Source organism: Castanea sativa, chromosome 5, assembly GCF_040712315.1.
Source record: "Castanea sativa cultivar Marrone di Chiusa Pesio chromosome 5, ASM4071231v1".
NCBI lineage: Eukaryota > Viridiplantae > Streptophyta > Magnoliopsida > Fagales > Fagaceae > Castanea > Castanea sativa.
The window spans coordinates 79,767,285-79,781,530 of NC_134017.1; the positions used below are offsets into that span (position 1 = coordinate 79,767,285).

Sequence of the window (14,246 nt, forward strand, 5' to 3'; positions counted from 1 at the left end):
TACCATTACTGCATTTTTTTCACAATGGGAGGGTCCTTGATGAAGAGCTTATTGTGGGGTTTGATAGTTCTGGTTCAACTTCATGGGTACAGAGGCTGCTTTGACGAAGAGAGGGTGGGTCTGCTAGAAATAGAGGAGTTTGTGAGGTCCGGCCCCAATGTCACAGATTATCTTCTCCCTTCATGGGTTGATGACCATGAGAGTGATTGTTGTCATTGAGAGCGAGTCACCTGCGACTCTACCACTGGTCACGTGACCCACTTCTCTCTTTACAACTTAGGGAATTAAAGGATTTTTTTTCTCAAACATGGTTTCTAAACATTTCTCTATTTGAGAGTTTCAAAGACTTACGAAGTCTTGATTTACCCTATAGTGGAATCACTGGTTGGATTGAGAATAATGACGGTTGCTAGCCTTGTATCTTTTTTTTTTTTTTTTTTTTTTTTAATGAAAAACCCGTTTTAGTCCTTATATTTTCACGTGATTTCACTTTGGTCCCTAACTTTTTTTTTTTTTACCGATTTTAGTCCTTATAAACACCTCTCATTTTTGTCCCTAATGTTACATTAGAGCCGAAAATTGCCCAGCTGGCAAACGACATACATTGTTCACTTGACGTGGTCATTAAAATAATAATAAAAAAATACCAAATTAACATTTAAATTAAAAAAAAAAATTTATTAATTTTAACTAAATAAAAAAAATTAAAAATAAAATTAAAAACTAACTAACACACTTCTTCATCATCAAACCCAGATCTAACACACTTCTTCATCATCAAATTCAACCATGCCGTGTGTTTGAATCTGTGTGTTAAAGAGTGCATGGAGGAGAATAATCATCCTCATCATCTGAGACATCATCATCATCAAGATCACAACTTCCCGGAGAGGAAGGGGCAAAAGCGTAAACTAGAAGTAGAAGATGAAATCATCGGAGAAGAGGAAGAAGATGAGCGAGGCGGCGGCGTCGAAGGAGAGATCTCCAGCCCTCCGTCCGGTGACTCCAGGCAAGCTCTACTCTGCGAGGTCGTTGCTCAGGTTACTGTCCTCAACTCCTCTTTCTCTTGGAGAGCTCTCGATCGCTCCGCCGCCAAACGAGCCACTCACGTCCTCGTAGAACTCGCCAAAAACGGTGAAATTTCCCCCCCCCCCCCGATCTCGCTCTCTCTGATCTTCTTCAGAAGTGGAAACATTTTGTTTTGGTTTGAATTTTTGGAATTTATGGAGATTTTTGGATTTGTGTGTGTGTGTGTTAGATCTGTGTGTTTGAATCTGTGTTTAGAATTTAGCTACCGTTTTTAGATCAGCGACGGGTGTGTCTTCACTGTGGGTTTGCTGTTGTTGCCATGGATTTTCGTTGTGGGTCAGGTTCATTGCGGTGGTGGAGGGTTGCCGTGGTGGTGGGGTGGGTGATTGATGGTGGTGGTAGATTGGCTATTGTGGTTGTGGCTGTATGTTGAAGAACGAAGGAGTTTGGGTGTTGTGGTTATTGGTTGTATGTTGAAGAACGAAGGGGTTTAGGTGTTGTGGTTATTTTAGATCGGTGGCGGGTGTGTCTTCAATGTGGATTTGTTGTTGTTGCCATGGATTTTCGTTGTGGGTCAGGTTCGTTGTCGACACTACTTTAGATCTGGGTGCTGTTTTTATGAGTGAGTTTGAGTGAAGGAAAGAAAGTGTGTGTATGTGGGTGTTTTTTTCTTTCTTTGTTCTTAGAGCTTGAACTGTGTTCTTGTTGTTCTTGATCTTCTTGTTCTTGATCTCAGGGTTTGGTTTTTTTTTTTTTTTTTTAATTTCTGGGTCTGGGTTTGATTTTTAGTTTTTAATTCTATTTTAAAATTTTTTTATTTAGTTAAAATTAATTTTTTTAATTTACATGTTGTCGTGAAATTTTTTATTGTTATTTTAATAGTCACATCAGTGAACAGTGATGCCGTTTGCTTGTGCAATTTTCATTTCTGATATAACGTCAATGATGAAAACGAGAGGCGTTTGTCAGGATAAGGACTAAAATCGGTGGAAAAAAAAGTTAGGGACCAAAGTGAGAATTGCGTAAAAATGTAGGAACTAAAATGGTTTTTTTTTTTTTTTTACTATCTATATGGCTTGTTTGGTAGCCAATATTGGGCCACAATGTTTATACAAATAAATTTTCATCCCCAGGAAAAGCAAACCGGGTGGGTCGGCCCAAGGGATTTTGGGCCTAAAGTGACATTTTAGTTGAAGCTTTATATATATATATATATATATATATATATATATATATATATATATATATATATATATATATATATATTTAAATTTAATTTAATAAATTTTTTTATACTTAAAATCTATTTTTTAATTTATTTAGATTTAAATATTTTTAGTTTTTTTAATGAATTTTTTGTTCATTTGTGAGTTGTTCACCTAAATTTTTTTTATAACTTTTTTTTTTTGGTGAAAGATTTCTTATTTGTTTGTAAGATTTTCACATAATTTTCTTTTCTTTTCCTATACTGTGTTCATTACTAGTAACAAATTCTCTAAAGATTCCTTTTGAGACTTGATTAATTTTTCAATTTTTTTTTTTTTTGTTAACAACTAGTATGTATATATATAAAGTTACAAAGATAAAATTTTATTTAAAAAAAAAAAAAAGAAATTAGTGGACGGTGGTCCACCTACACTTTGCTATGTTTTTTTTTTTTTTTTTTCATTTTTTTTCTATGTATTTGATAAACAATTTCTTTTGAGTAATAGTAGGGACACAAAAAATGTCACAATAATTTCACAATATTTTTAAATTAGCGTAGAAAAAAATAAATAAATTAGAGATTGTAATAGACCCATGTGTGAGTTGACATGTTAATTTAAGAATACATTATTCATTATATATATATAGATATATGGGGACTTATTGCACTTAGGGGCCTTAAGCAACTACTTAGTTTGCCTGGTGATAGGGCCAACCGTGCAAGCAAATTATATATACCAACTCCCCCTGTTGATTATCAGAATAATAATAGTTTTGTCAAGAGTTTTGTAGCTCAATTTTCATCTACTCATGTTTCTAATAGTGGTATTTAAGGTTTAAATACTCCATACTCTAATACCAAAATATTAGGAAAAAAATTGACAATGATAGTTTTTGAATAATTAACAAATGGAAATGGTGTTTGCTAAATATTAGCTTTGATACTATGTTGAATATGCTAAAATAGATGCATAAGAGGAAACATAAAATAGAGAACACAAGAACGCAAAGGTTACGTGATTCAGCTTGACGGTCTATGTCCATGCAAGAAACCTTTAAAGGCTACATTTTTATTATATATATGAGAGTATAGTAAAATCTTGTGTTACAATGAATCCAATATGAGTATATATAGTAAGCAAAACTCTAAACTAACCATATATTAACTATGGTTAATAGACTTGGAGTACAAGAAGGAGAGTTAACTTACATACAAAGTAGGATTGAGCTTGGGCCCATGTTATTGAACTAATATATCTCTAACAGTGTTTAGGATTTGGTTCTTAAGATTTGAAAAAAAAGCATGCTAATTCTAACTTTTGATACTTTAGCTTCGCATGCTAAATGGTTGATTTAGAATGTTGGTTCCTAAAAGTAAGTAGATTATTGGCTATTAATATTATATTATATAATATGTACGATGTTATTACATCGTATATTTTTCATGTGGTTAAATAAAAATGTTACATGTGGATTCCAACTATTTCAATTGATAAAGTTTTCTGTTATTAAATAAGGGATATAAATTCAAATCTTATCTCTGCACTAAAAACTATTTGGTATTATCACTTAATAATAAGAAAAAATTATCATGAAATGAACATTATAAAATCAATTCCATCATATATATATATATATATATATATATATATATATAAAAGAAAATGTAAATGTTGCACTATAATAAACTTTCATAAAATACTATTTTATACACTCATAAATACCCTTTTTTTGAGTATATACACTCTTAAGAAATTCCAGATACACCATCTCAAGTTGAATACTCTTTTATAAGAAGATAGCAAAACATTGAAGTTATTAAAGAGTTAATCATAATATAATCGAGAAATTACAAATATAATAAGACTAATGTGATATTAAGTTTTCATTTGGGAACAACCTAATTAGCTTATTGTTCAAAATTTTTTGCTGAAAGTGTACTAAAGTATATTTGTACTTTAAAAAAGTATGATTTTTAAAATTTGTACATAAAAGCTTAAAAAACAAAAAATTAGCTTATAATCCAATACCAAACAAACACTAATGGTTTGTAACAAAATTTTTTGAGTTAACAAGGTATAAAAATATTTCATAATAAACTTTGTAGCAACAAAATTACAACCATAATTATTTATTTATATTAAAAAAAAACCAACATTTTTGTGTTTTTTGTTATCGATATTGTGAATAAAAAATATAATTGTTTCTATTCCTTACAATCTTATCATAGGTTCTAAAAGTTTATTCAGATTGAACAAGTTGGAGATGTTAGATCTTTATTATAACAATTTCAATCAGAGCATCATACAATCATTGAGGTTACAGATGTCACTTAAAATTCTGAATATTTCTTCCAATGATGAAATGGATGGACCCTTTCCTGCCAAAGGTATGCCTACTTTGCATAATTACTACCAAGTATCTAATCAATTCTTACTTTTCGCTATATTTTTTTTATTTAATAATAATAATAATAATATTATTATTATTATTATTATTTGGTAAATTTAATTATTTTTTGCTATTTAGACCTTTCGGTTTTCAAGGAATTGGAAATGCTAGATTTAAGTTACAGTAATCTACGTGGCGGCCAAACAGCTGAAGGTTGAGAGAAATTAAAGAGAAGATTTTAGTTTGAATTAATCAGAGTTACTAGTTTATACTAAAGTAGTGATCTAGTTAAATTGAGTTATAGTGCATAACTGTATTATGGTTGATCTCAATTTAAGGGCTAGAATTTCTCATGAAACACTGTAAAATTTGTTTCTTTACTTTGTTTCTAATCTTATAAACTAGTTTACCTTAAGTGCATGTGTTTGATAAGTACTAATTCCCTATCTTAGAGGCAGGAATTATGTTTATGTGTTTGATTCATGTACAATTACAAAATGCATGAAAAAAAGAAGAAGTAATTGCTAGTCAATAAAAATGGATTGCAGGAATATGAATTTTTTTAAATTTTTTTTATATTATCTTCACAGGATATTAGTGGGCAGTACATTGTTGGTTTGAACATTCACTAGGGAATTAATGAGCACATTCATAGTGGAGTTGAATCCAAGAGACACAATGAAAGTGTCCTTGCACCAGCTGATTGGAAAGGCACAAGCAAGGTGTGGGGCATTTTGGAGTTGTTTCAGATGGCTTAGGAAATGAGAACAAAATAAAAAAGTTTAAGAAAATAAAAAAAAAGAAGACCAACAAGTCTGTTGGTCTTACACAAAATGATTATTCATCTTCTTTTATATATATATATATATATATATATATATATATATATATATATATATATATTTAAGAATGACATGAATGTTAAACTGACTGCCACATGTATACGGGTGCTTGTCATGTGTGCACCTGCTGAAAGTATAAATGTTCAATTTGAGAACTTGCTTGATGAGGTAATAATGTCATACTCTAAACTATGAAATTGCTTCTGGGAGATACTCTTATTTGATTTTGCTCTATAGTGGTATCTGTTGATGGGAACATTGTTTCATTTTTTTTGTAACTTTCAAAATACTGATTAATCATGTGGTTGAAATTCTGATGTTAGAAATGCTTGTATTAGTAATAATGCATTTTCTTGCCTTTGATTTGATTTGAGCATTTGGTTAAAGTATTAATCTATTTTGCTTGTTTCGTGTCTATATGTACTCTTTCTCTCTTTAATATCTTCTTTTCCTTTTTAATTGGGATTCTTTTCTTTCTTCTTGTTTCATTTAGAAAAGGTAAACAATTGATATTATCAAAGGTGTTGTTAGTATCTACTATCTAATGCTATAGTTGCTGCCCTCATAGATTGTTTTCCCATTTATATGGGACTTTTAAGCATTTTATTATCTACACGATGTTAAACTTTGAACAGCCATTTTTACTTTAAACTGCAGCCTTTTTTTTTTGGGGGGGGGGGGGGGGGAGTTGGGGACCTTTTATAATCTCTTATCATGGGGACACTATCATTTTGGTCACTCAACTATCACCAGTCTAACATTTAAATTTGGGAATTGGAATTGGTTTTAGTAGATGAACTACCAATTTTTCTCATTTTTTAATGTGGATTGGATTGACATAGTCCCAGTTCATAGTTGAATCGGCCTAATTGGCTGATCCAGGCTGGTTTTCAAAACTATGGTCTAGTATGCAATTTCTAGTGTCTTTAGTCCTTGAAATTCATATTATGCAGTTAGTAGAAACAAAGTAGAGTGTTAAAATTATTGTAGTTCTAATGCATTTGCCATCTAGCCAGGAAAAAAAAAAACTATAGCCACATTTTAAAAACGCAACTATAGCCAAATTAAAAAAAAAAAAAAAAAAAAACAAACAAACAAAGTGTTATAGCCACGTTTTTAAAACACGGCTATATCAGTCCCCTATAGCCGCTTTCTATAAAAACAGCTAGAGTATGTCCTATAGCTGCACTTTTAAAAACGCGGCCATTGGTCCTGGCCTATATCTGCATTTGTAAAAACATGGCTATAGACCCCTCAGGCCTATAGTGACGAGTTTTAGGTCACATTTGAAAACGCAGCTAAAGAAAACGCGGCTTTAGGCTAAACTGTCCTATAGCCATGTTTTTAGGAACTATAGCCGCGTTTTTAAAATGTGGCTATAGGACTTTTTTTTGTAGCGTATATTTGATCAGTATATAGTAATTCATTAATGAAGCATCTCCATCACCTTTGTGTTTTGCCTTATTGCTCAAAAGTAAAAGGACCCTATTACAAGCTATTAATTGATGCTCTTTAAGGATGGCAAAAATCTTGTATGCACCCAGTGTATACAACCCATGTGCAATTGACATAGTCTTATACGCCCATGTGTGATTGACATGTGTCAGTCTCACATGAGTGGGCATATAAGATGCTTTCTCTTGAGTGTGTTGATTCATGTTAGGTAGAAACACGTCAGAGTAATGCATATTGATTCCAAATTATTAAATATTTGTTTAGTATTATACATGATTTAATTGTATTCCATTATCTTCATAACATTTTTGTCACTTTAATATTTGCTTAAATTTTTTCAAGAACCTTATAGGTTAATTGGTTAACACTTTCTGGTGTATCAATGACATTAAGAGTTCAGTCCCTTTCATCACGTTGTAGGCATCAAATTATCAAATATATATATATATAGTGTATGGGCATTACCCTCCTTCAAGCCCATTGGGTTATAAAAGCCCATTGCAATGATGCCACATGTAGAACCTGACACTGATCAGACCCACGGGCTCACTCCAGGCAGGTTTTGATGCTTGTCTAAAACTCGAGGCCCGGGGATGAAAATGTTTACGACATGAACAACGGAGGTGGGGTCTCTTCATCTTCGATGGGTATGTTCCCAGGGCAGGTGGAACTCGGAATGCACGGCATAGCCTGGGGAGCATTTCTGCCGAGCAGTCCCTCCAACGGTGGAGCTATTTTCAATGCCACTACCACCTTCTCCCACTCACGATTAAACATCCACTTAATAGTAATAGTATTGGATCTTCCTTCCATTACCTAGGGAATGCCGCTGTCGGGTAGTACCCCTAACGGTGGAGCTAGTTCTAATGCCACTGTTACCTTCCCCCACTTACACCTAGGCATCCACTTATAAGAAACAGTATTAGACCTCTCCTTCCACCCACCAAGAGAATAATCATAGCTTTCCACTAACTTTAGCTATAAATAGGCAAGGAAAATTCAGTTCAAGGGTTGGCAATTACGAAGAGTAAATACTAAGGAGAGAAGGTGATCATCGGCCATAGTCTATGGTTCCTGCTCGTAGAGCTTATGGATGAACAAGTCAGAATTGACCCCATTGTGGAAAGCGACTAACAATAACTTGTCATCCATTTCGTGTACTGTCAAGGCGAAAAAGAGGGAGAGTGATTCTGAGAACATAGGGAACTTAGGTTGCCGAACATAGAACCACTCGTTGTAGGAAATCCAAAAGCTCAGAATACAAATAGATTGTGAGCCCAAATAGATTGTAGGCCCAATAGCCATATTGGGGTGCGCACAATTGGCACCACCTGTGGAGATCTCCTACGTAGCTGTGGTGCTATCTAGGCACACACGGGAAAATGTCTAGAAGTAGGCTAGGAAGTCATGTTGAAAGTGGCTCTAGAGGGTCATCGCAAGGGTCCGCATGGCAAGAAAGGAGGCAGAAAAGGTAAGAGGACAGACGACATGAGGAAGCAAAGGAGTCTAACTCAGAGAGGGATCATATCAAACTCTCTGGACAATGTCTGGCACTTCAGGCTTCAACCGCCTCGACAGAAGGGACCAAGAGCTTGAGCAGAGGGATTAGGAACTCGAGCGCCCATGTAGGACAATGATGGATTTAGAGTTGCAATGTTAGCAACAACAAAATGTCGAGTAAGATTCCTACTTTGATAAGCAACCAAACATGTTATTATGGTATTTTTATGCAAAATAATTATTTTGAAGGTCAAATTCCATGTGAAACAATTACAATTGAGTTTTGGGACCTTTCTCATAACCTCCTTCATGTTTCTTTACCTTTGTGGTCAAGCACTCGGTTAAAACATTTACATTTGGAAGAGAACATCTTATTAGGATCAATACCAGAACCTTTTCACAATATGTCGGAGCTTTTGACATTGGATATCAGTGATAATAAATTGTCAAGCAGCATTCCCAGTGCAATTGGGAAAACTTCCAACTTAAGAATTTTGTTGCTAGGAGGAAATCATTTGAGTGGAAATATTTCGACACAGTTATGTCAACTAACCAATATAACTTTAATGGATCTTTCTAGAAACTTATTTTCCGGGACAATACCTCACAATTTTGGACACACTATCTTTTGGTTTTTTTAAAGTAGAATATTGGGGAAGCTTTTCTCTTAAATATGTTAGTTTCTTTGGTTTTTTTAAGGTAGAATATTTTACGTATTACCTAGATGTTGAAGTCAACTTTGTTACCAAATATAGGCTTAGCTCTTACAAGGGTTGCATTCTTACTTACATGACAGGTTTGGATTTATCTTGTAAATCTAACAAGTGAAATCCCACTTGAACTTGGACAGCTACAAGGAATTTATGCACTAAACTTGTCTCACAATCAATTGAAAGGTTCCATTCCAAAATCTTTCTCACACTTGACTGAAGTAGAGTGCTTGGATCTTTCTCACAATAGATTGAGCGGAGAAATTTCTCCACAATTGATTGAGCTTACCTTTTTGGAGATCTTCAATGTTGCTTGTAACAACTTACCAGGTAGGACCCCAGATATGAAAGGACAATTAGCAACTATGATAGAAATCCATTTCTTTGTGGAGTGCCATTGGAGGGTGCCATGACTTGACTCAATTATCCTACCTACTGCCTTTACAGATTTACTGTCCTTAATTTCGCTCCCCTTTTCTTGCGGAAATAATACCTTGGGGAGTCTTCAACTGAATAATATGTAAATATAATATATAAGAAAACCATTGAACCCAAAAGACTTAAACAGATGAGTTTGAGGCCAACTATATTATATTAACTACTTACTCTTCTCATTCATATTCAATGTGGAAATTCACCCACACACGTGTTCTCAAGACTTCTACCATTGACTTGATTCAATTCTCATACTTTGTAGTTTGTATAAAACTATCACAGCAATGAATAGAGGAGTTATACTATTACTACATTTTCACAATGGGATGGTCCTTGGTGAATAACTTATTGTGGGGTTCGATTGTTGAGGTTCAATTTAGGGGCCCAAAGATTGCATTGAAGAAGATCGGATGAGTTTGATAGAAATTAAGGAGTTTGTGAGGTCCACCCCTGATGTGACCATCAGGAGCTTGTCCAATTGATGAGTTAGACAAAAATGGAAAGAAGCATATAAAAACCTAATTAACCAAGAATAAAAGAATAGAGAGAGACGAGAGAGCGAGACAAGATAGGAAGAGGGACAAGAGTTTGTCTCAATTCCCACATCATTCCAAACACATTTGGGCTTGTCTAAGGGTCATATCACATATTCATACCAACTCACTTCATTCTTAGAAATCTATATTTTTGGGTTGGGCTAAGGTTATGTCAAAAATTTTTTTTTTTTTTTTATTTAAAAAGAATAGCTTGTTGTTATGTTAAGTGGTGGTATTGGTGTTAAATGGGTCTATTCTATTTATAGGCTTATTGGGCCTACCAAGTTCTAAGTGTAATGGCCCCAATTAATAAAATGTTGGTTTAGTTTCTTATGGTTAATGAGGCACATGATTCTAAGTTGGGGAGTTTCTAATAACTGTTGCTGGTAATTAATCAAATGGGCTGGAGTTACATGTACTATTGCCAATGATTTTGTGTTTGTTGTGAATGCAGAGCCTAAAACGGAGATGGAAAACACAAACAAATCTAATTCTTCCTCGCCGAGCGGCTCTCCCTTGAGAAACAAATCTAGTTCTTCCTCGCCAAGCGGCTCTCCCTTGAGAACCGAACGTTTTCCTTTGCCAGCTATGCGGCCTTCTTCACCATTTTCACGTTCACCCTCACCATTGTTGCCTGGCAGCTCACCCTCAGGATCACCATCACCTTTATGCCCATTAAACAACGAGTAAGCGTTTGGAATTTGTAGTTAATTATGTTTAATTATATTTGGGTTGATAGAATTTGTGAATCTGTGTATTTATGAATTTGTGCGTATTAATCAATGAGTATGTCACATAATAAATTTAAGTATATTTGTTGTGATTCTAATTCCTAAACTTTTGAACCAATTAGGAGTCCAAAATCCCCAACGGTGGACTTAGGAGAAGACTTAGAGTTAGAGGAACAAGAAGGGGGAGGAGGAGAAGGAGAGGGAGAGGGAGAGGGAGAGCGAGAGCCTACAAATGAGGGCTTGGAGTTGGATACAACTAGAAAAAGAAAGACTACCTCAGATGTTTGAGATCATTTTACAAGGAAGAAAGTTGATGGAAAAATTAAAGCCCAATGTTATCATTATAGCAAACTTTACTTGGGTGATTCTAGCCAAGGTACAACCCATTTACGTAATCATTTAGCAAGATGTCCACGGTTAAAGTTTAAAGATATAAGGGATATGCGACAACAAGTGTTAATTAAACAACAAAATAAGGTGGATGGAACTATGAGTTTAAATGCTTATCAATTTGATCAAGGCAAAGTAAGGAATAATCTTGCTCGTATGGTCATCCTACATGAATACCCCCTTTCAATAGTTGACCACATTGGATTTAGAGAATTTGTGGTTTCTCTTCAACCGTTGTTTAAACTTGTCACAAGAAATACTTTGAAGAGTGACATTCTTAAAATCTATGATAATGAGAGGGAGAAAGCTTTGAAGATGACGGACAAGAATGGAAGTAGGATGGCAATTACAACTGATATGTGGACTTCAAGTAACAAAAAGAGAGGGTTTATGGTCATTACCGCTCATTTTATTGATCATACTTGGACGTTGCAAAGCCGGGTTTTAAGGTAATTTTTTTATCTATAAATTGAATGTTAAAGACTTTACATTTAGAATGTTTATTGAGTTATGTTATAATTATTCCTATTATTTTTTTAGGTTTGTTTATGTTCCTTCTCCACACACAAAAGATGTCATTGCTGATGTCCTTGTTGATTGCTTTTTAGAGTGGAATATTGATAGGAAGTTGTCTACAATAACCGTTGATAATTGTAGTACTAATGATGCTATGATAAGACTTCTCTTGAATAAGCTTGATACTAGTTCTCTCATGTTGGGTGGGTCTATGTTGCATATGAGATGTGCTGCACATATTTTGAATTTAATTGTTCAAGATGGATTGTCTCTTATTGGTGATGGTATTGAAAGGATTCGTGATAGTGTGATTTATTGGACTGGATCACCAAAAAGGAGGCAAAAATTTGAAGAAAATGCACGACAATTGCGTGTTCAATGCACCAAAGAGCTAGTCTTAGATTGTAAAACTCGTTGGAATTCAACTTACTTAATGCTTTCTACTGCATTGATTTATAAATATGTTTTTCCTCGTTTGGCTAAACGTGAAACATCTTATTCTTCTTTGCCATATGATCATGATTGGGAGTTAGCTAAAGATATTTGTGGGAAGTTGGAGTTGTTTCATAGTGTGACTGAGTTTTTTTCAGGTCGTAAGTACCCCACAACTAATATGTATTTTACTTTGGTGTGTGAGTTGAAAATTGCATTGAATGAATGGAGTTTGTCTTCAAATGAGATGATAGCTACAATGGCAGAAAGCATGCTTGCTAAATTTAATTCTTATTGGGCTAATGTTAGTGTTGTTATGGCTGTTGCTGCTATCTTAGATCCAAGATATAAGATGAAGTTATTGGAGTTTTATTATCCTAACATTTATGGTGATAATTCAAATTTGGAGATTGAAAAAATAAAGAATCTTTGTTATGATTTGCTTGATGAGTATGGAGATCTAGATGAGTCCCCTGCAAATAATGAAGGAAGTTCTCATATTCCTGCAAGTAGTGCTTCAAGCCCTGCGGCTCAAATGAAGTTTAGGTTGAGTGGGTCAATGTCATGTTTTGATTTGTTTGTGAACAATAGTTCAAAGAAACATGGGAGTGCTAGAATGGAATTTGATTATTTCATTGATGAGGGAGTGTTGAAGAGAAGTGAAGATTTTGATATTTTGGGATGGTGGAAAAGTAATGGTCTCAAGTATCCTACTTTACAAAGGATTGCAAGAGATATTTTAGCCATTCCTGTCACAACTGTTGCTTCAGAATCTGCCTTTAGCACTAGTGGGAGGCTTTTAAGTCCACACCGTAGTAGGCTACATCCCAAGACTATAGAGGCAATGATGTGTGCTCAGAATTAGTTATGGAGTGAAATCAACGGTTAGTAATTGTCTAATTTTTATTTATAAAATCAAAATTGTATTTTTATATTTGCTTGTTACAAATTGATGAAGTTTATTCCATTTTTTAATTCCTTGTTGTTGTAGGTTCTTCAACTATGTCTGGTGATTGTGATTTTCAAACAATTCTTGATGATAAGGAGCCTAATGAAGAGGAAGGGAGTTGTGTCACAGTTGTGGACGATTAAACATTTTGTAATAATTTAGTAGCTGTTTTAATTTCTTAGACTTGTTAGATTAATTTGTTGGTTTGTAATTATTCTAAACCATTTGCAATTTCTTAGTCTTTTTAATTTGTTGATTTGTGGAGGATAAGACATTTTGTAATTTCTTAGATTTGTGAGATTTATTTTGTAGCTTTTTAAGTAATTTATTGCCATATAAGATGATTTTGGGTGCCATATAATGATATAAATGGAGGTAAATGATTTGGCTACCATATAATAAGGCAAATTTTGGCATTTGGGCCATGTTAAATGACTTGAATGGGCTTGAATTTAGGAAAAAAAATTTAATGGGCTTCAAATTTTTTTTTTTTGGTTGGGCTAAATTTGGGCCCAATAAGTTAAACGGGGCCCGCGGGGCCCGGCGGGGCGGGTCTGGGCCCCGAGAAAAAAACCCGATTATTATTCGGGCCGGGTCCGGGTTTTGGGTCTTGGCCCGCGGGTCGGGTCCGGGTATGCAAAAACCCGGCCCGAACCCGACCCGTTGCCATTCCTGACTATTGGTTTAGATGAAGGGTTTCAAAGAGAGTTGAAGGGCCCAATATCTAGTCTATATAGTAGGTCAATGATGGATCATTTCTCTATTTCATACCATCTCCACTACATCATCTCCTACCCATTTCTCATTCATCAGATACTCATTCTCCTACCTACCTACTAATAACTTAAAATAATTTATAAATTAATAAGAACTCTTTCTCCTTGTCAATTCGTGATTCAAATTTTTTTTTTAATTAAAACACTAACTTCTCACTCTAAGACTTATTAGCCAAGAGAGAATTTCAGTTCTGATCATTTAATTTTTCAATTTATTTTTTATAATTAATACATTTGAATAATTTTTTAATTATAAAATGCTCCAAAAATGCCTTTGTCTTTCAAAAATAAAAAAGAAACAAAACAAAACAAAAGATGCCTTTAAATTATGCTTAAGTGACAAACATA

The 14,246-nt window shown here is 34.1% G+C and overlaps 1 pseudogene; it reads left to right on the forward strand.

Moving 5' to 3' along the window:
* Positions 1-824: 824 nt before the first annotated feature.
* Positions 825-13,382, forward strand: LOC142635899 (zinc finger BED domain-containing protein RICESLEEPER 2-like; annotated as a pseudogene).
* The last annotated feature ends 864 nt before the right edge of the window (positions 13,383-14,246 follow it).